At 36.1% G+C, this 24,061-nt stretch overlaps 1 non-coding gene across 1 annotated transcript; it reads left to right on the forward strand.

Moving 5' to 3' along the window:
* The first annotated feature begins 3,214 nt into the window (after window positions 1-3,214).
* Window positions 3,215-3,286, forward strand: Trnat-ggu. Its single transcript has one exon. It is a non-coding gene; the product is annotated as a tRNA-Thr (tRNA).
* Window positions 3,287-24,061: the final 20,775 nt, after the last annotated feature.

Below are 24,061 nucleotides of genomic sequence, written 5' to 3' on the forward strand. Positions count from 1 at the left end.
GCTAAAACGTTGAATTTAAATTGTAATGTCATCGCAGTACTGTCTAATTTTGCTTGCTTCGCTGTCAGTCGAACAAACGAAGACTAAAGCGTGAATGACGCTCTGTATACGATTTTAACGCCCTATAAGTTCGGACACTTTCTAGCGCGGACCCGACGTCCATATAATTGTAAGTCAATGTAGTATATATTATGTTCCTTCTTCTTCTTTTTTAAAACTATCGACTTTTCAATAATTTATTATTCTTATATTCATTGTCATTCTATATAATAACTATTTGTCATATATATTATATAAAAACCAGCTCGGTATTCCGCAAATTGTTACTAAGTCGACCGATTATTAGTTTACTGTGTGGTGGAGAGAACTTAGTTTTATACATTCTGTTGCAAAAAGTACGTCTATTGCTTTTATTTGCGGAGAGCGGGAGTGTGAGTGGTTGCCTTTATTCAATTTTGTATTACATTGACCATTTTATAACAAATGAGAATAAGACTGAGAGAGATATAAACTATTTTAAATTTTTATTGAATTGATATTCAATTATTTTTTGTGAAATTACTCCACTAGTTTGTTATATTTATTAATACAAAAATCGAACACTCAGAAAAAATTCCTTCGTTCCGGCCGGACTCGAACCGACGTCTTCTAGCTTACCGTGCCAGACGCTATACCAACTAAGCACGGTAAGGTATTAATAAATATAACAAACTAGTGGAGATATAAACAAATTCTTGAAAAAATGTTTCTCCACGTCCTGTTGTGTTCCTCAATTTTAACACCTATCACGAAGATATTATTACATGATTTTGGTTTGTTTTTTGTTCTAAGTCAAAGTTAATTAATCGCTATTTCATAGGTAAGCTTACTACACTTAAAATCGTCATATTGATTAAACTATACTGTTCATTCGTAAGGCAGACTCCCCTGAGAAGAATAAGTATGAGCAAGAAACTCTCTTGCTCTTTGTAATATACATTTGTACGTATTTATCATTTAATATTTTTATTTCAACCATCATTGAACAAGACTACATGCAAGACTACTGAACTAGACTAGACTAAATGGGTCACTACCACAGATTTTTGTCATCGTTTTTGTTTCACTATAGTTTTAAACCTCACGAATGGCAAATTTGGAATGTCCTAACTCTATGATATACCACACTGAAGAACATTAAGTTAATAAAGTTAACATATTAAAATACGCGACGGAATCAAGTTTATTAAAATTGTAATTGCAATCATTGTGTTATATGATCATATTAAATCTTGTTTATTTCAATCACATCGTTTTTCAGTGCACTAATGCCTTTGTTTGAACTGTAGTTAGATATGTTCTTTTATAAAGTACATATACGTCTAATGTATTTTTTATTACACCAAGTGACGGGGCGAATAAGTCGTGAGCTGTGCGAGTGATAAGCGACTTGTCTGTCTATAGCAGTTGCAGTGCCACGCAGAGGTTTAAATTGCAAAGAGCTGTAGGTGTGTGTGACTGTAATTTTACCAGCATCTATACTCTTCAAAACGGACAGTAATGCACACTTTGCTGCTTGATGGTAAAAATGGTAAGGCGGTGGTACTTTTCTTCTCTATAGTTTTAAACCTCGTCAATGTCAAATTTTGAATGTCCTAACTTTATGATATATCGCACTGAAGAATTTTAAATTCAATTAAGTTAACCTATAACTATATGTGATGGAATCAAATTCAGCAAAATTGCAATTGCAAAAAAAAACATTGCAATTATTGTGTTATATTAAATCTTATTTTCAATCACATTGTTTTTCAGTGTATGACCGTCCTATTAGAGTTGTAGTTGGAATTTGTAGTTTGATATGTTCTTATACAAAGTTCATACATCTACCGTTTTTTATTATACTTACCAAGTGACGGGGCGAGCAAGTCGTGCGTCTGGTGATAAGAGATATGCATGTCCATAGCAGTTACAGAGCCACGCAGAGCCGACGTTCAAACATGCCTGTAATTTCACAAGCTTCCTTAACCGTCAAAATCGAAATGCCACATCATTGGCGGCAAAAATAGGTAAGGTAAGGTAAGGTAGGATCTCTTTCACAGCTCTCTCTCTCTCTCTCTACTAAACCGTTTTCATTTGGGGAGAACAGCGACGTGTGTGGTTGGCTTTATACAATTTTCTATCACATTGACCAGATAAAAATGTATATAAATAGAGACATAAAACTAGCCGAGAAAATCCTCTTATACGCTGCAATATGTTAGATTTCTCGTGTATTAAGTATATTGGAGTAATATCACTCCTTTTGTACTTTGTGATAAGGATTAGTCCGTTGGAGCGTGGAAATTGATATTTGATTGTATTTCCCATTTTGTGGTATCTTTTTATTGGTATAATGTACAAATTTCATATTACCTCTATGGGCTGGGGATATAAATAATTCAAGAGTATTTTGTGGGTATTTTTAACCGACTTCAGAGGAGGAATATTTTTTTGTATGTACATATGTTACGCGATTTTCGGCATCTGTGAATCGATTTAGATAGATAGATAAAAATCTTTATTCACCACCATGACAAATACATACACAGGCACATGATACAGACATTAACTTAGACGTAACACAGTAATATATTCTACTCTTGGAAGCCATGGCAATGAAAAGGCGCTGACTCAGCATAAATGAGGCGGCTGCCCGCGACGCTGGTATTCTGCCAGGAGCCTATAGGGACAGATTTTAAAGCTTCTTTTTTGTTCTTCAGTATTGGTCCCATATAATAATTTATAGATAATATTCCACCTCTGCAAGTGACAAACTAAGGGACGAATCCGGTTTCCGTGCACTTTCCGATAATCAATGTCAATAACACACTTTGAGGTCGGAGGTAAATTACTCCATCTGTTTGTTAATAATATTAGTACAAAGATCGAACACAAAGAGAAATTAATTCGATTCTGCTGGATTCGAACTAGGGTCTTCAGCATACTAGGCCAACGCTCTCCCAACTAAGAGCTATGGAACGAACCAGCAAACCCAATGATTTTTTCCGCTGTGTTCGATCTTTGAACGAAAGGAGTAATTTCACAAAAAATCAATAAATAAAAATAATATCATGAGAGCAAATACATCGTGATAGTCAGTACCCTTCATATTAAAATTGTTAAAGCGACATCTCTAATTAGCAGCTGATAGCCACCAAAAACAAAGATCTGAACAAGCACAGAAAAATTCGTTGGTTCCGTAGCTTAGTTGGGAGAGCATCGGCCTGGTATGCTGCAGACCCTGGTTCGAATCCAGCCGGATCCAATCAATTTTCCCTTGCGTTCGATCTTAATTGTACACAGTTCATTGTTAGTAGGTAAATTTTAAAAGTTTAGAGCCGCGGACAGTAATGAATTTTTATACTTACTTTGCAGGCCTTGGCCGGGAAGATATCGCACGCTCCATAAATGATTTGTTCGTGTTCGTTTTTCGAAAGTAATGCAAATATTTCCGAGCACGTTTGTGAGAAATTAACTTTTTCACGGTGATTTCTTTTCATACACAAAATTGGCTTGACTAAAAAATAGTCCTACCAATATCAGTTTGGTTAAACACGAAAACGCTGAGTTGTGCAACAGCGGCTAGTTTTGTATTGGCAGCAAAAGTTAGCATTCAAACTCAATAGCTACAATGGGTGAATTTTAGTAAGCTTTCTTTAAGCAAGTCTTCGGGAAAGAACTCTCGTGGTGGTCCCATTATCATCAAGTCAGAATCTGATGAAGGGATTCCATGGAAATCGACTACAATCCTCCAATTTTATAGGCTTGTCGTGTACTCGAAAATTTCTATGTCAATTGTGGACCGATTTTGAAAATTATTTTTTGTTTGAAAGGATATACTCTTGAGGTGGTCCCTGACTGTTGAATGCTATTCCAGGTTCGTTTCGGCTATTACAGATTAAAAAAAATATTTTCCGCATATAAAAGTTGATTTTTCCATTGACACAATACGTGTACCTAATCAACAAATAACCGTCACCATGAAAACCAGAAAAAAGCATAAAATGTACAAAGGAATCTGTAACAGTTCCATTGTCGCCAAGAAGTCAGAATCTGATGAGGGGATCCCATGGAAATCGAAAAAAGCCGATACAATTATGTGCCTATGTATCATTATGCGTAGGTGAAGTATCACTTACTCACTTACTATATATATGCGTAATCACTGGAACACATTACTATGTGTACATATATGCAAATAATTATGCGTTTTATTCATTATTAATAATTTTATCAGTCAACCCTAGATCATGTGGTGTGAAACCACTTTATAATATTGGGATAAGACATTGACTTACAAATAAATGGACGACGGGTCTAATACAAAAACCACGAAAAAAATGTCCCAAAGTAAACTTATTTAAACGTAGTGACATGTAAAGGAATATGAAAAAGCTAAAACGTTGAATTTAAATTGTAATGTCATCGCAATACTGTCTAATTTTGATTGCTTCGCTGTCAGTCGAACAAACGAAGACTAAAGCGTGAATGACGCTCTGTATACGATTTTAACGCCTTATAAGTTCGGACACTTTTTAGCGCGGACCCGACGTCCATGTAATTGTAAGTCAATGGGATAAGAACAAAAAGTTATACTATGATAAAAAACCTGTATAATTAGTGACCACCGAAGAAAAAAAATAATGGAAATGCCTTAAGCCTTACTATCAGAACCGCCGTCGCCAACACTCACACATTCATAATTCGGAACACTATGAAATCTTGATAATATTAGTTTCTAATTTATAAAGAAATAACACATTGGTAATATAATTTAAACTTACCATGGCATATCGTCGAAAGTTTAATACATTTGCAAGTTACAACGTTTTGATTTTACATTTGCTGCTATCTAGCGTCAATACTGGAACGACGACGAATTCGAGATGTATATTTAGTTCTCTAAAAAAGAAGCAACCATATTGCGGCGTTCTAAGGTTTGTTATAACAAAAAAAATATTACGATAAATAAAAAAATGAAAATTTATTTAAATAAAGTCAAATAAGACTTAACGACGATTATGAAACATTATCATGGATAATATTACAAGTGCGACTTTCGTTGTTGCGCTCCATAATAGCAAAATAAGGCATTTTCCTACGATTTTGAGGTTTTGACACGATGACGGCACACGTGACATGCAAACTAAGCACTTCTAGCATTGACTTACAAATAAATGGACGAAGGGTCTAATACAAAAATCACTAAAAAAATGTCCCAAGTCAACCTATTTAAACGTAGTATAAATAAATAACGCACACACTCAACATAGCCCCGCACTAGGGAAACCCTGTGTCGCGGGTGCCATGGACACACACATAGACAACCACAAATTACACCCAAACTCACGAGAGAAATAAATGTAAGCCATACAAACATTTCTCCCGGCCCGGGAATCGAACCTGGGACCTCTGCGTGGCAGTCCGGCATGGTAACCAAATAGTGACATGTAAAGGAATATGAAGCTAAAAAGCTAAAACGTTGAATTTAAATTGTAATGTCATCGCAGTACTGTCTAATTTTGCTTGCTTCGCTGTCAATCGAACAAACGAAGACTAAAGCGTGAATGACGCTCTGTATACGATTTTAACGCCCTATAAGTTCGGACACTTTTTAGCGCGGACCCGACGTCCATATAATTGTAAGTCAATGACTTCTAGAGTATTTCTTGTTCTGTGTGACTATTTTTAAGAACAAAGCTTACTTAAGTGTTTTATTGAATATCAGGATGTTTCACCATCATGATTTTCAATTATTTTTTTGTGAAATGACTGTGGAGTCATAACAAACTAGTGGTAATTTAATTAATTTTTTATTGAATTGATATTCAATTATTTTTTGTGAAATTCCTCCACTAGTTTGTTATAATTATTAATACAAAGATCGAACACTCAGAAAAAACACTCAGAAAAAATTCCTTCGATCCGGTCGGATTCGAACCGACGACTTCTTGCATACCGTGCGAGACGCTATACCAACTAAGCCACGGAACGAACCAACGGACCTCACGAATTTTTCTATGTACTTGCGTCGTGTCTTTGTACTTGGTCTTTCAACGACTTTTTAGTCGTAGCGCCATCTATGAGAAATCTATTACAGATTTATCACCCAGTTAGTACCTTTACAGCTACCAGTCCTGGCGAGAGATGTCGCTATTCACTGTATTAATTAAATTTTTATTGAATAGATATTCAATTATTTTTTGTAAAATTATTCCACTAGTTTGTTACAATTATTAATACAAAGATCGAACACTTAGAAAAAATCCTTCGGTCCGGCCGGATTCGAACCAACATCTTCTAGCAAACCGTGCTAGACGCTATGCCACTGAACGAACCAGCGGACCTCACGAATTTTTCTATGTGCTTGTTGTCAGTTCTTTGTGTCTGGTTTTTAACGACTTTTTAGCGCCATCTATGAGAAATCTATGAAAGTGTTTCGTCACCCGTGTTCGATATTTGTATTAATAATTATAAGAAAGCTTACTGCTTAAGCATATTAGACTCGAATACGCGTTTGCCAAAAACTTGAGTCTGCTCGAATTCAATTTAACTATCCGAAATGTGCAGTTAAATGTGTTAAAACTCCTATTTTGAACTAAAACCTGCCTCACGACCCAACTCTTGGCATTAAAGCTTAACCGATTCTACAGACAGAATATTTCGCTTCGTTTCGGGGAAATAGAAATAGAAATTAATTTTTTTTTTCTCCCGATGCTCATGGATATTTCGATCACAATTTGTACAAATAGAGATATTAACTAGACCATAATATTGTGTTGAAGCTAGGTAAAACTTGTGTTAATACTCATTAGAGACCCCTATCCCATGGACGTAACTGGAATGTTACTCGTAAACATATTCATATTGCATTAAGCAACTGAAAAGTTTCAGGAGCCGAGGATGCCTAATAGCATTGACTTACAAATAAATGGACGACGGGTCTAATACCAAAACCACGAAAAAAATGTCCCAAGTCAACCTATTCGAAATTTAAATTGTAATGTCATCGCAGTATCGCGACAGCGCGCTGTCAGTCGAACAAATGAAGACTAAAGCGGAGTTTGGCGCTCTGTATACGATTTTAGCGCCTTACAAGTGCGGACACTTTTTAGCGCGGACCCGACGTCCATATAATTGTAAGTAATCACCACCACTGCCATGGATCCACACATAGACAACCATAAATTACACCTAAACTCACGAAATAAATGTAGGCCATACAAATATTTCTCCCGGCGTCGGAATCAAACCCGGGACCTCTGTGTTGCAGCCCAGCATGGCAACCGTTCGGCCACAAGGTAGTCAAATTCAAAATAATTAAGAGGTGAGTGTATAATTTCACAGTCACATTCAATAGCGTCATCATATTTTATTATACCTAGACTCAAAACTAAAAAACATTATCTAAAATTTTAAGTCATGCTGAAATACGTTTGCTATTGTATTTTAAAAAGGTTTTATTTCGTATACCAAAAATTAGCCACTAAGTGAAAACCTCTATCTAAAGCTAAGCAAGCAGCTTTTTTTCTATTGCATCTCAAAATCCAAAACCCATTTTTACCTCAGAAAATAAGTATAAATTATACAATTCTTTTCAAAAAACGGTCTAACTTATCCGGGAACAAAATTGGATCGCTTTCTCATTGATTTATGGGACAATCCACCACTTGATAAACCGCTATCTCCCTTGTAAAATATTGCGAAACCGCGTTAGGATTTTTTTTTGCCATAAAAAAAGAATAACCATGTTGTAAGCGACATGGCAGAGGAGAATGTAACCATGTAGGTTACATTCTTAGACGAGACCCGTATTTAGTAGTGGAAAAATATGAGGCAATGCAGGATCCAAATTCTAATTCAGAAATATTTATACACACACCTATCTTATCAAGCACGGATCAAGCACGTTTTTGCCAATGATTGAAAATCAGGTTTTTTAGTGAATGTTTTTAACACTGATGGATTTTTTTGGTCAATTTTATAATTTGATTTTGAAATGAGATAACGTGGTTACGTGGTCCAGAATTGCCTTGGATCAGGTTGCCCCAATGTAAATTCTTAGTCCGACCCCGAAATTAAAAGAATCTGGGATAATACATTATGCAAAAACATTTTTAATGACCTAATCAAATCACTGCATTTCAATAGACCGAGCGCGTCTGGGAACGGCGTCCAGGTGGGAATCCGGCCACTGGCTGCATGCTTTCTTCTCTGCCAGGCTTCCGCCTTGGTGTCCCGGTTTACTCCCCGCATCGGCGTTTTTGCGGCAAAGACATAAGATAAGATAAGATAATATAAATTTATTATAATATGACTTAATCTAATACAATTCTAATGAAAACAATGTAATTGAAGACAAAATATTAAAATAAAGTGTAATAAACAAAAAAAAAATCTAAATTATATAAAATAAGCATGGTAAAATTAAACATTTTAATCTTAGTGCCTAATAGTGCAATTGCGATGCCTAAACTAAGTACATGTGTACCTGTATTTTAGGCATAATAGTGCATTTTTCATAACAAAGCTTAAAAGACGTAAGTGCTCTGAGTCACCACGGTCTTTCCTGCCAGTTGAGCGCCGGCCGTATCTCCAGGCATGCACCCCTTAACGACGTCACCTGCCATGCCTTAGCCCCGGTCAACGTGCACGCTTCGCTCAAGCCAAGCGGCATATCGCGAATTGATGGCAAACGCCCGGATAGAGTGACACTCATTCCTTAGAACTCAACCTCACTCATCCTTTAACTGCCTCCGCGATCGAACGGTTACCATGCTGGGCTGCCACGTAGAGATCCCGGGTTCGATTCCCGGGCCGGGGGAAAATTATTTATATGGCCTACATTTATTTCTCTCGTGAGTTTGGGCGTAATTTGTGGTTGTGTATATGTGTGTCCATGGCATCCGCGCTACAGGTTTCCCTAGTGCGGAGCAATGTGTGTTTGCGTTATTAGAAAGAATAAAGAGTAATATGTTCCAGGACCTCGTTTCCGACTACCTATTGGCACCCTGTGCAAAATTTATAGATTGTCTGGGTCAAGGACCGGCAGCTACCTTGGCCAATGCATTATCATAGCTATACAAAGGGGGAACGCTGTCACCATCTTGGGCACCTTGCCGCGGGGACCCGATTCCATATAATTTTGATCCTAGTTTTAGTTTCTAGTACTTGGTACTGGGTGCTTGGTGTAACGGGCTGGTGTCCGCAACTCGACGATTTTATTCTACCTTACCTGCATATTTTAACTTATTGTCTAATAAACACTTACAATTGTTAAATTGATTAAAAAATACTATTTATTCGTAAGGCAAATTCTCCTGAGAAGAATGTGTAAGAAACTGGGGGTTGTTCTTTGTAAATATATATGATTGAAAAACAACATTATTTAATAACAGATCAGTACAGAGTACTAAAAAAACCGACCTCAAAAGTACGTGGATTTACGTCTATTTGCTAAGTTTTATTGAAATATCCCCTAGTTCGCCACTATACAGAACTTGACACTGGAGATAATAAAAATTGGTTCTCACTACTCAAAGTATATCGAGAGAAAAACGCCTTGAATTGGAGAAATAGCAAAATCAACTAATACTATAATAAATAATATAATAAATAAACTAATAAATTAAAGTTATAAAAATGAATCTTCATGCGTGAACAGCCACCCTTAGAGGTGGACGATTTTCTTCAAAATGAAATGGGACCACTATGGAAGTACCCCCTTTCCAACAAAAAAAAAGAATCATGAAAATCGATTCACAAATACCAGAGTTATCGCGTAACATACATACAAAAAAAAAAAAGAAAAAAAAAGAACATACAGTCGAATTGATTGAAGTCGGTTAAAAAAAGAATAATTTAGTATTAAGTTTTGGCAAACTTTGAATGCCAACATTTTATTACAGCCCTAATATTGTCCTTTTTGTTCTGTATAAATTTATGACTTTACGAAGACGACTGTCAAGAACGGCTGGATTATGTTAAAGAGCATTATTTTGACAGACGCGTATCGTCGATCATATCGTCGCGTGGCCTCGGGTGAGATTATAAAACAAACAAACATAAACACAAAAATAATGGAAATGGTACATTATACATACTTGGATAACATAGACTTGATGGGTTACAATTATTTATCAAAATAAATTAAATGGAGACATAGTACTGCAGTCTAGGCTCTACTCTATGAGTAGAATCACTGGCTGAATGAATATAGTTTTGTATTTAGAATGTGTTTGAAAAATGAAATAAGAAAGAATAGAACATCTTGATAGTTCGTAATGTAACCCGAATCAGAAAATATTTTTATTTTATTTTATTTATTTATTTATTTCAGGCAACTAGGACCCATAGATACATACCTTACAGACTAACATACATATAATATAACAATAATATAATAAAACAATAACAGAAATATTAAATAAATACCTTAAATACAATATAACATGATAATATACATATAACACTATTTATTTACACGTATGTACTTCGACGTGTGACGCAACGTGGGTGTCCGGTAGCCGTCCTCGGAAACGCCGGTACATGACACCCTTCGGCCAAAAGTCTTCTCTCATGAAGGTCGACAGGTGTTGAGTTGGTACTCGCACCACAAATGAATTAAAATTCACATTGTGGCGCGACTCCAACCGCTCGACCCTCAGGTTTGCATTGCCTTCACTCGCATGTACTCCACAATATCCGCAGACTTGGTGGAGTAATGAAGACGCGACACGTATAACAACGTCGTCGGTACCGCTGGACGCAATAAATGATTCGGGCCAGTCAGGGCAAGGTTTCGGCTGGTGTTCTTCTTTTTCTTTTCCACCTTCCAAAAGCCGTCCTCGTCGCACTGATCAACTCGTCTCGGTGGTACTGACGACGCAGCTCCAGATACGAGTTTCAATATGTTATATATTTTCTTTCGAATACAATAAACCAAGTTTTGAAGATTATTCCAGTTCAAATTTATAAAAGTACCTCTCGCTACGCATCCTAAGCTACCTAACTGGTAAGAGTCGTGGCCCTGGTGGTTGCTTCAGAACCTTACGATAACTCAGTTGTCGACCGATTCGTATTGACGATTTCTTTTCATTTTTATTCACAACACCTGAATCGAACGTCAAACTGTCGTATTCGAAATCACGTCACTTCCGCACGATGACTCGAACTTCTCGAGCGGTAAAGACTACAAATGTTATTCAGAACGCAGTTATGGAATGAAAATTACTAAACGTCCTGTTCTTTACAAAGCAAGAATTAATATGGAAATATCTTATTATTTTAAATAAAATCTGAATTTTGTTCAATTTTATTAATTTATTTTAAAGCAAAATTAAAAAAAACTAAACTAAAATCTGGCACGGTATGCAAGAAGACGTCGGTTCGAATCCGACCGGATCGAAGGAATTTTTTCTGAGTGTTCGATCTTTGTATTAATAATTATAACAAACTAGTGGAGTAATTTCCCAAAAAAATAATTGAATATCAATTCAATAAAAATTTAATGAATACAGTGAATAGCGACATCTCTCGCCAGGACTGGTAGCTGTAAAGGTACTAACTGGGTGATAAATCTGTCATAGATTTCTCATAGATGGCGCTACGACTAAAAAGTCGTTGAAAGACCAAGTACAAAGACACGACGCAAGCACATAGAAAAATTCGTGAGGTCCGTTGGTTCGTTCCGTGGCTTAGTTGGTATAGCGTCTGGCACGGTATGCAAGAAGACGTCGGTTCGAATCCGACCGGATCGAAGGAATTTTTTCTGAGTGTTTTTTCTGAGTGTTCGATCTTTGTATTAATAATTATAACAAACTAGTGGAGTAATTTCACAAAAAAATAATTGAATATCAATTCAATAAAAATTTAATGAAAACTAATGCATTCCTATGTTTGTAATAACATTTTCATTTTTCTCATAATCTATTCCACCGACTAACTCCGTAAACGCTGTTGGATAACGATATCGTATCCGACTCCAAATCGAACGTTTAAATGAATAGCTTGAAAAGCGCTCTTTGATTCGAGAACGAATATACAATCCAACGAGTCGATTGAAATATCGAAGAGTCCTGAATCGGGATCCAGGTGTGGCAACGCTGGTTAGACTCCAGCCAGATCGCAGGAATTTTTCTTTGTGTTATTCGATCTTGGTATCATCATAACCATCTCAACCCCGTTAACACCCACTGCTGGGTATAGGCCTCCTCTTTTGCCTGTCAGCTCAATCGGTTCTGTGCGAGTGTCATCCACAATCACCCGGCCAACCCGACGATATCGTTCGACCATCTAGTAGGTGGTCTGCCTCGAGCACTTCTCGCTCCTACCGAGTACCACTCAGTGATCGCCTTGATCCACCGGTCGTCGTCCCGCCTAGCAACGTGTCCTGTCCATTTTAGGCTCGCGATCCGTGCTGTCGTATCTCCACGTTGTGTATACGGTCGACGAGGAAAATGCCGAGCACGGTGTGCTCCATTGCCCTTTGTGCTACTCTGATTTTGTGCTTGTATTCCTTTGTGAGCGGCCATGTCCCGGCTCCGTAAGTAAGCATGGGAAGGATTATTTATAATTGGATTGGTTATAAACTTTAGATTTCAGGCTCTGAAGGATTTAGATTTAAAGAAAAAAAAATTTAGTAAAATCTTCATGATATGCATTAACAATGTCCGCCATCGACACGATAAGAAAGAGAAAAACTCCATGATATTTATACTCGCCAGTTCCAAGCAGAAGATGTACAGGACCTCGACGAGCTCGTTAAATTAAAGACGATTTATAGTTGACTGTAATATATTGGCAATAGATAACTGGTTTGCAAGAGTAGTGCCATTAATCGATAAATAGGTGGTGTTAGTTAATTGGTTCAGAATTAAACCCTCGGCCTACGTAATATACCTGACGAACGTTTTGCTACTGAACTTCTATTGTGTTCGCAACAATATTCCATAAAGTTAACCTTATTAGAATCCAGTAGATACGTTTTTCTTTTTAAAGATACAAAGTGATAAGACGAACAAGTCGTGTCCCTGGTGATAAGTGACATACCTAGCCGTAGCAATTGCAGCGCCATTCAAAGCTTTAAATTGCAAAGGTCTGAAGGGCACCGCTACTGCTCCCGTCGCTCTGAGGCATAAGTTAACAAGTCTCATGTGCCTATAATTTCCCGCGCACCATTCAAACCGGCGGCAGAAATAGTTGGCAGAATTTCTATGGACATAAACATATAGGATTACTAACGTCAAAACTAATCATACTACGTATATCTTATTATATGCACAGCTCATAGAAATGGAGTGCACGAAAGAAGGCTTCCGTATCCTGGGCAACAAGATCCTTAGGCCAATTGGCAAAACCTTCCAACACGATGGTAAACATGTTCCATAGTTCTCGGTAGCAAGTCTCTGTAATCGATACGACAAGAAAAAGACTAGATATCACTAATTCTACAATTCTTATGGAAATTTACTTAAAGTTAGAAATCCTACAAATAGCAATAAGAACTTTGACGCACGATTTTGTTCTGTAAATCGTAACTATGGCTTTTTTGTAATACCAAGTCACGGGACGAACAAGTCGTGGGCCTGGTAGTAAGAGATATGCCTGTTCATAACAATTGCATTGCCACTAAACGCGAAGGTCGGAGGGGTACTGATATTGCATCAGTCACCTTGAGGCACACAGTTAACAAGTACCATTTACCTGTAATTTCACCAGCACTACTACCCTTCAAAACCGGAACGCAGCAGTAATAACTCTTTTATATGGGGCTACTAAACTGGGCTTCCAATAGTTTGTTTCATTCTGGTGTTCGTTGTTTTGCGTCGGGGTATTTTAATTTTAAGTTTTCTATCAGGCATGTCAGGCACGGATACACGGATGTATTGCAAGCCATTATCAGAAAGAAAACTGTTTCAATGTTAAGTCTTATCTATGACAGCACAAATGATATTCATTCCATTCCATGAGATTGCACTCTAATTTAGTTTCATGTTTGCTTTTCCTTGTATTGTGTTATGGACTACAATCGTCTAAAATAATATAATTATTATAATAAAGATTCTTCTACTACCGAGGTAGTCGTCTTTATAATTTTTTTAATAATAAACATTTTCCTCCTCACCAAACATGAAGCAGGAGCGTTAATCACGAAATGGTTGCTAGGACGTGGTTACGATGAAGTTGAGGAACTTCCTATTATTAAAACCTAAAGTTACCACACACACACACACACATACCACACTCACACACGCGCACACACACCCACACATAGTTCACAAACTTTCAAACTGTATTGTTAGTTTAGTTAGTTCACATATTTAAATTTGGTTTTCGTTTTCACTATTGTATAACCTTGATCTAAAACGTAATTTTAACCTCTGCAATTATAGTATTAAGAGAAAGAGTAAGTTGTCTGTGGTGAGAGACCTGGTATCCTATATTACAAGCTTATGCTTAGTTTAGGTACCAGTCTTTTGCAAACATAATATAAACACTATTTTTGTCTATCTTTCTTTTGTTCATGTTCAGTTGTTATGTTTGTGGGGAGAAATAAATACATTATTATTACATTAAAATAAGTGAATCGATTTGATTACTTTACTATCCTTCACCATTTGCGAGACGTGTTCGATTCTTTCAAAGGCTTCGCTAAAAATATAATTGTTTGCCTTTGCATAACTAATTAAAAACTGGCAAGATTTCAAACGCAAGACGTTCATAGTTTTTATTTTAATTGAAGAAGAAGAAGATCAAATGTTTAGTCTGTTTCTGTGTTTAGGGTATTGTTGTATTTACTTTGGAGAATGCCCAACGAGTTTGCTATTGTGTTTCTTGTGCTATTCCGGAATTCTATTATGTAGTAGTACGTCATTGTGTTTGAGGAATAGAATAAGTTCTTCATTGTAACGGTTACCCTGCACGTTTCAATAAGTATTGTCGTAAGAGGTGAGGTATTCTATTTTATTCGATTTCTTTGGACTAACAAATTTTAGCTTCACGCTTGTAATTTGGTTTTCAAACAAATCAACATTTCGGACTCTTTGCAGGTCTCATATTGTATTATGTATTAGTAGGTACGTCATTGAGTTTGAGGAATAGAATTAGATCTTTATTGTAACGGTTAGTCGGTTACCTTCCACGTTTCAATAAATATTTTCGTAAGCGGTGAGTTGTTCTATTTTATTCGATCCTTTGGACTATCAAGTTTATGTTATGTAAGGAAAAATGAAGCACTCGATGACATCCTATGAAGTCATGTTTTTTTTTCTTAACGTAGTGTTGTCCCTTATAAAAATTAAATTTTTAGTTACTAATTACGAAACAAACTTACTTTTTACATATTTTATAAAATAAACCTTACATGTTTTTAAAGGTACTCTATTCAAAATAAAGATCTTTATTTGTAATAATTTCGGGACGCTTATTGTTTATTTTGAGATTCCTCTTTACACTGAAGTACTTTTTTTTAGATAAATATATTACTACTACTATAATTAATTATTTTTAAATGTTTCTTTCTTTAATTATGCTTTACACTACATGGTTTAAAAAAATACTAGTAACTTAACTATACTGTTGAATATAACTAGAAACTAAAGTATACATTATTAAAACTCCTATTATACTGCATATTGCAATCACTAAAACTATAGTCAATTGATGTAATAGTTGTTATACTTCACGGGTTTCGTTGTGGTGCGACCTCGTTTTGTTATATACATTGTACGGAGGGGGTGGTCTTTGTACGACTGGTCGTCTGCACTTTCCGTGGTATATGTGTCGTCATGATCAGAGTCATCGTCATGTCCATTATGGTCATGTCCACTAGGTATCTCATTTGTACCTGAAAATGCTGAAATGGAGTCTAAAAGGGGGGGTTTTGAAAGTGGTTTCAAAAACTGCACATGAAGTATTTTTTTCTTTGATGGTTGTTTTACATCCTGAATTTAATAACAAACTGACTCAATTTTTCTTATTACTTGGTAAGGTCCTTTAAATTTTGGCGTTAATTTATCATCTTGTGGCTTAGTCCATTCATATAAAACATAGCCTTGTTCTTGAAAATTGTGCTCTATTCTTCTTAGGTCAAATTATGATTTATTGATGTTATGTTTTTCTTGTATATTTTGAATTGCACTTTGTCTGGCTTCTTCCAAGTGTTCTAACTGATGTGTGCGTTCTATAGTATCTTGTACTGTTCCAATTTTAATTTCATTGGGTGGTATCTTAGGGTGGTAACCATGTAACAAATCGTAATGGTGAAAATCCTGTGATTTTTTGTTTTGCAGTGTTAATTGATAACAATAAATTAAATTCATGCCCCAATCTTTTTTATATTCCAATACCATTTTCGTTAACGTAGATATTATTGTTGCATTTGCTCTTTCCATTAAACCATTACTTCGAGCTGTATACGGTGATGTTGGGAGGTGTTCTATTCTATATTTTGAAAAAAAAATTTTGAGTAGTAGTAGTAGTAGGCTCTTAAAACGTGGATCTTTATCAGATATCTTTTGCAGACAATGAACATGCGGGTTTAGCCATGACATATCTATTCTTGTGGCATGATGTACTATAATGTATAAATTACCTAATGTTGTTTGTGGTAAGGTAAGGTCTGTTACCAATGTAAATTTAATTCTAAGCAGATATATTCTGATTTTATGAACAATTGCCCAAATGAACGGCTGTTACCTCTAATTCGTTTATGTGGTATCGTGTTTCTGCATCTTTTAAACAACCGCTGGCATACTCGATAACTTTCCTGTTTCCATCTTGTATTTGCAATAAACATGCTCCCATTCCTTGACATGAGCTATCTGTTTCGACGTTTGTTTCGGCGTTTTGTTGAAAATATGCTAAAATAGGTGGAGTAATTAGTTGTTTTAAGGTTTCAAAACATTGTTGTTGTTCGTCTGTCAAAACCAACTTGCACTTTTTTCTTTTTGCTTTTGCTCTATGGCCTGACTAGTTTTTTTTAAGGTACCATTCAACGGCTTGGCTACCAATGCATAGTTTTTAATATATTTTCTAAATGTATTTGTAAATCCCAAAAAGGATCGAACTTCTGACGTTGATTGTAATGTTTTGTATTTAGGTACCGTTGCTGAGAGTTTTGGATCAGTAATGCTGACATTACTGCTTGGCAGCAGAAATAGGTAAGGTGGTAGTACTTACCTAGACGAACTCTTTCACAAGGAGCTCTACTGCTACTAAATATTTAATATTGACGCAAACTACCCTATCCTGAACTATAGCTGCAAAAGTTAAGAATGTTTGTCAAAAATGGTATCATAGTTAGTTCATTGCGGTTACATCTACTGTTTATTAAAAGCCCTCAAAGTCAAAATCAAATAAGCTTTATTTCATAGGTAAGCGGATTACTCTAGAAATCGTCATACTGATTAAACTCTACTGCTCATTCGTAAGGAAGATTCCCCTGAGTAGAATGAGCAAGAAACTCTTTGTAAATATACATTTGAATACATTTACCATTACAATATTTAATTTAAACATCTTAGACCGATTAATTAAATTTTTATTGAATTGATATTCAATTATTTTTTGTGAAATTACTCCATTAGTTTGTTATAATCATTAATACAAAGATCGTACACTCAGAAAAAATTCCTTCGATCCGGTCGGATTCGAACTGACGTCTTCTTGCATATCGTGCCAGACGCTATACCAACTAAGTAAGACTGGTAGCTGTAAAGGTACTAACTGGGTGATAAATCTGTCATAGATTTCTCATAGATGGCGCTACGACTAAAAAGTCGTTCAAAGACCAAGTACAAAGACACGACGGATCTTAGACCGATATTACCTGCAAGAGCTAAACGGGTCACTATCACGGATTTTTGTCATCCAAGTACACAGAAGTTGTGTAATAATAACCTTTAGTATAAGGTTTAAAACTATTAAACCTCGTAAATAACAAATTTTGAATATCAATCGCAATCTTACCATAGAAGCTTATACATTGCACTTTGAAAGAATTTGAGACTGTATGAGGATAACTGTCAAAAACAGCAAGCTTATTTTTGTTCCTCGTATTAATGTTCTGTCTATGACATTTTCCATAAAAAATAATTATATTTTTCTTTATCAAGGTATTATAAAACTCCAGGACACTTTGCGAAGGCTTAGTTGATGTCTCATTCAGTCACGTAGTCGAGTTTACGTGTGAAATATTATCTGCACGACACACCTGGCTTAAGTTTATCCGGCAGGCAAAGCTTGCATGTTCACGATATGGTTCTAGTGACTAAAATGGAAGTTAACGAAAACAAGTTTTTTAGTAAGTAATCACTTAGATTCTGTATTTTTACATAGACGCTGGACATTAGCAACAACTTTTTTTAACTTAATACAAACGCACATCATTATCAGCTTACACGCCACTGTTGGACATAAGCCTCCCCTTGAACACTCCAGCTCTTCCGATACTGTGCCGCCCGCATCCAGCCACTGCCGGCCATCTTACTCAAGTCGTTCATCCATCTTCCCACTGGGCGTCCTACACTATTTTCATTGACGTAGTCCCCACTCTAGAATCTCTAATCTGCTTCATAGGCCATCAGGCGTTCTCTGGCCGATATCTGTCCCAACGTTTACCATGCAGGACTGCCAAACTGCCTACTTTATTTCTCTCGTGAGTTTGGGTGTAATTTGCGGTTGTCTATCTGTGTGTCCATGGCATCCGCGACACAGGGTTTCCCTAGTGCGGGACTATGTTGAGTGTGTGCGTTATTATTATTAATTACTGTCAATGTCTAGAATAAAACTTCATTCGCATCATGCGTATGTGACAGTAATTGTTTCGGATCGACAGATGTGTGACGGAGATGTGTGGTTTTTGTATTAGACCCATCGTCCATTTATTTGTAAGTCAATGGTTCTATGTTTAAATTTTTGAACTGCCTCTGTGGCCGAACGGTCACCATGTCTCGGACTGCCATGCAGACATCGAGTGGTTTCTATGTTTATGTCCCTGGCATCCGCAACACAGGGTTTCCCTAGTTTATGTTGAGTGTGTGCGTTAAAAATAATAATTTCTTTCTTGTTTTTAGTGTTTTGTAGTTCATTTTAATTTCAGTTATGTGCATGTTTTTCCGCTTTTATTATTTCATGTTTTTGTGAGTGCTTCTAGGAAAATAATAAACATAGGAAATGAAACTATTTATCGGATCTAAATTACGTATATTTGTTTTATCCAACAAACTTTTCTGGTCCTTTACAGGTTCCATGATCCGGAAAATAGTTTCATTTCCTACGTGTAACAATCGCGAAAACCCATGGACTTGATAAGACATTAAACGTTTTACCTATATATCTGTGATTGGTCTTTGTAATGGCTATAACTTATTGTGTGGTACAGTACTATAAAATATGTTAATCGGTAATGTACGGGCACATCTCTATTCCATTATCTTTGGTAAGATGGCCCCGCTCTGTTCTGTTTACCTAATGTAATAAAATTTGTTCCATTAACAAGCAACATTACATACAAACTACTGAAGTAATTTAACAAAAAAATGTCTCTAGGCAGCTACTGGTAGCTGTAAAGGTATCTGGCTAAGTGAAGAAAAACTTTCATAGATTTCTCACAGATGGCGTTTCGGCAAAAAAGTCGTTAAAAACCAAAGATGTGCAACAAGGGCATAGAAGAAGGACAAGAGAGAGAATGAAATTTTCATACCGCAGTATAATTTTATATTTCAGAGATGGTATCAGAATTAGAACTAGTGATAATTATTTATAATAGTCATTGACTGACAAATAAATGGACGACGGGACTAATACAAAAACCACGAACAAAATGTCCCAAGTCAACCTATTTAAACGTAGTGACATGTAAAAGAATATGAAAAAGCTAAAACGTTGAATTTAAATTGTAATGTCATCGCAGTACTGTCTAATTTTGCTTGCTTCGCTGTCGGTCGAACAAACGAAGACTAAAGCGTGAATGACGCTCTGTATACGATTTTAACGCCCTATAAGTTCGGACACTTTCTAGCGTGGACCCGACGTCCATATAATTGTAAGTCAATGTAGTATATATTATGTTCCTTCTTCTTCTTCTCTAAAACTATCGACTTTTCAATAATTTATTATTCTTATATTCATTATCATTCTATATAATAACTATTTGTCATATATATTATATAAAAACCAGCTCGGTATTCCGCAAATTGTTACTAAGTCGACCGATTATTAGTTTACTGTGTGGTGGAGAGAACTTAGTTTTATACATTCTGTTGCAAAAAGTACGTCTAGTGCTTTTATTTGCGGAGAGCAGGAGTGTGAGTGGTTGGCTTTATTCAATTTTTTTTTGTGACTGTTACATAACGAAAGGCATTAAAATACGAGTGTGGGTTTATGGCATAAAAACATCTCACGAGTATTTTAATGCCTAATTATGTACAGTTACATACACTGCTTTATCAACACACATATTATTAGTTCTCTGTGATGTGTTCAGAAACCGCATGTTACGACTGGCGAAATGGCGGCACATAAGAACTTACTATAAAAAACGAACTAGAGTCGGCGCCAACTATCATATCGTTCGATATCAAGTGTGAAATTTGTCAAAACTGTTTGCTATTGACATTTCATTTTGAATAAAACTTCATCTCGACTGATATTAGAATTGAGGTCCATTCAAATTGTTTTATTTTTCGAACTTTGAATGTAATAATAACATCGAATTCGATGTTATATGAAGCAATAATAACATTTTCACCATTGACTTACCAATAAATGGACGACGGGTCTAATACAAAAACCACGAAAAAAATGTCCCAAGTGAACCTATTCGAAATTTAAATTGTAATGTCATCGCAGTATCGCGCTGTCAGTCGAACAAATGAAGACTAAAGCGGAGTTTGGCGCTCTGTATACGATTTTAGCGCCTTACAAGTGCGGACACTTTTTAGCGCGGACCCGACACGTCCATATAATTGTAAGTCAATGATTTTCACAGATAAAAAATTTGTTCCAACAAAGCAGTTTACCTTCATGCTGTTCGTAATTTGCGGTTTTTGAACACATCATAGAGGGTATATGATATGTGATATATAAAATTGTAAACATTGTCACTTTCATTCGGTTTGTACGCTGTATACTTTTTTATATAATAATTGCACTTATGAGTAATATAAAATGCATTGGCCAACAACTACAGCTGTTTCTACGAACGAGTTCAAGAAACAACAACATTGTTCATTAGTTATAACTTTACCAACCACAAGTGTGCATTGCAACACAGTATACTCTGTGGTTAAACTATACAAGCTCGAACTTCACACACAACAGACCGGGGAAGCATAATCTGCGGCCAGGTTGACAAAGCTACTTAGTTCCGCCATTATTATTTGAGATAATAGTTATAAACACTTATTAAATCTAGCTTGAAATGAATTTTTTTTATGGTACCAAATGACAGAATGAACAAGTTGTACGCCTGGTGGTAAGCGACGACGAGCCTGTAAATGACAGTTGCAGAGCCACTCAAAGCTTTAAAGATCTGACGAGCACTGCCACTGCGCCCGTCACCCTGAGACATAACTTCAAAACCGGAACACAGTAATGCTGACATTACTGGTTGGCGGAACTCATCAAAATATACATTATTTTATTGCATATTACTACGTGCTAATAATCGATTTGTTCGCCCCGTCACTTGACGTTATAAAAAAAGCAAAGATCTGAGGTGTATTCACATTGCGCCTGTCACCTTGTGACATAAGTTGACGTATGCGTAACACTGGCAGAGGGTTTGGCCCGGTAGCCTGCAGTACCCTGGTCATACTGGGGAACCCGTAGTCTCCCCGAAACTTCCCCATCTCTCGAGTCGGTAGATGGGGTGACGAGGTCAGTGGCAGTATCTCACAGATCTTCGTGACTAAAACTCTGAGTGGCACTGCAAGTGTTATGCACAACAGGTGCACGACTTAGGCTCCTAACAGATTGACTGCGTGTTTGCTTGCTTAGAGCTAAGTCTAAACTCATGGTACCACGATTTCGTTTAACCAAGGTAAACAACTCTTTTATGGGGAACTGTATACGTTTTTACAATAAGATTCCGGAGCACATATTAAGTTTATCATTTCCTAAGTTTAAAAACTACATTAAAAATATTTTGATCGAAAAATCAAACACAAACAAAACTGAAGACTACGTGTTAGATAAAGATGTATGGAAAGACGACACGGCTCCAGAATCCACACAAATTTGATTCAAAGTGTACTCCATAGCATTTAAGTTTATTTGAAAAGAGCAATCCCTAGAGTTTCTTGCTCGTTCTTTTCAGGGAGGTCAGCGTAGTGAACGAGCAGTAGCTTAAATGTGACGATTTCAAGTGTAAATTTATTTTACCTATGGAATAAATAATCTTTGACTTTGACTTTGACTAATGCGTGTAAAGTCGTAACCAACTTCGTGCAGTCGAGACTTCGACTGCATGTAGTCGGTTTCGACTCCATGCAGTTAATCCATGAACGCATTATCCGAGACCTCGAGGGCTTGAATTTGATAACGACTTCTCGCATTAACTGCACGCTTTGTACTTTCCAAATCACGTCAATTTACTATTAACGGCCATTGTGGCGATCTTTGGGAGAGGCCTATATCTAGCAGTGGACGTCTTCCGGTTGAAATGATGATGATTATTGTGTTACGATATGTGGAGCAAGCGAACGGTTATTTAAAATTTTATTGTGCCTTTACAAAACACACGGCATTGAGATGAAGAAGTTGTTGATTGATTTGCATATAAATGAGGAATAGTACAAACGTACCGGCATTCCCAAGGGATTTTTATTTCCGTCTCTTTCTTACCAAATGGCACCACTCACGTGCGCTGACAGGCGAGCTTGACGTTGACATTTATAGCGTTTGTGGATTTTGAACAAAAGACAAGAATTTGTTCTCTTGCAAAATCCTTTATTTGATTATACACCCCACATACAAAAGACATAATACAGGGTTATTTGTAAAACATTAAGAACCTCTTGAGGACTAATAAAATTTTGCTTTCGTATTAAAGAAAAAAATTAAATAGGTCGCTCTAAACTGTGATAACTAAGAATGGTATTAAGTCCGCAATTTTTACTGTTTTGTGTGCAATAAAGTGTAAATAAATAAATAAACTAAATTAATAACTGTGAGGTAACAAAAGCCTAATGCAAAACGCGGGAATGGCGTTGGGGGTTATGTAAAAAAAGTAATGTAATATACATATAGCATTTTACAAATAAGCCTGTTTAGGCACACCAATATAGGAACAAATATTTCTCCTCCTAATCCAATTTACGCTACCTACGTTTTGTTTACATTATATTTATAGAATAGCAATTAAAAAATAATAATTGTAAAATGTAGTATAGTTTTCTCCTTGATTATTATTATTTATTAAATGTCAGTAAATTTACAATAAAATATGTCAGAAACATGTTTGGCCGGGCACAGTAAAACTATACTTATTTTTAACCGACTTCAAAGAAATAGGGGATGAATCCGGTTTCATGCACTTTCCGGCGACCCATTTCAATGAAAATTGGCAAATAAATGTGATTCCACTAACTTTTGAGGTTGGTTTTTTCAGTACTGAGATTATATTGACATCGGAAAAGTGCACGAAATCAGATTCATCCCCTAGTTTGCCACCCTGTTCAGTAACCGAAGCACGAATAACAAATATGACACGACAAAATGGCGGCACAAAAAATGTTTTTGATCCCGTTTGTGTTACCAGTGTTATAATATTATTTACCTTAAACATAATCTTTTGATACAATTATTGTATTAAAACGAAATTAAGTAAAAATCTAAATTGCAAAATGTGAGTGGTTTTAAGTTTTATTTCAGTCAGCATGAAAATAGTACTAAATGTTTATTATCGTCAAAAATAGGAAAATACCATTTAAAATGTCTTTTTTTCCTCGGATTTTGGACATCTAATTGGAGAACGAATCATAATTATGGTTCGTTCTATAATCCTTGTTAGACAGATGGTACAAATTGAGACATG

The sequence above is a fragment of the Hyposmocoma kahamanoa genome, unplaced genomic scaffold (assembly GCF_003589595.1).
Source record: "Hyposmocoma kahamanoa isolate Upper Pololo Valley unplaced genomic scaffold, ASM358959v1 78, whole genome shotgun sequence".
Taxonomy (NCBI): Eukaryota; Metazoa; Arthropoda; class Insecta; order Lepidoptera; family Cosmopterigidae; genus Hyposmocoma; species Hyposmocoma kahamanoa.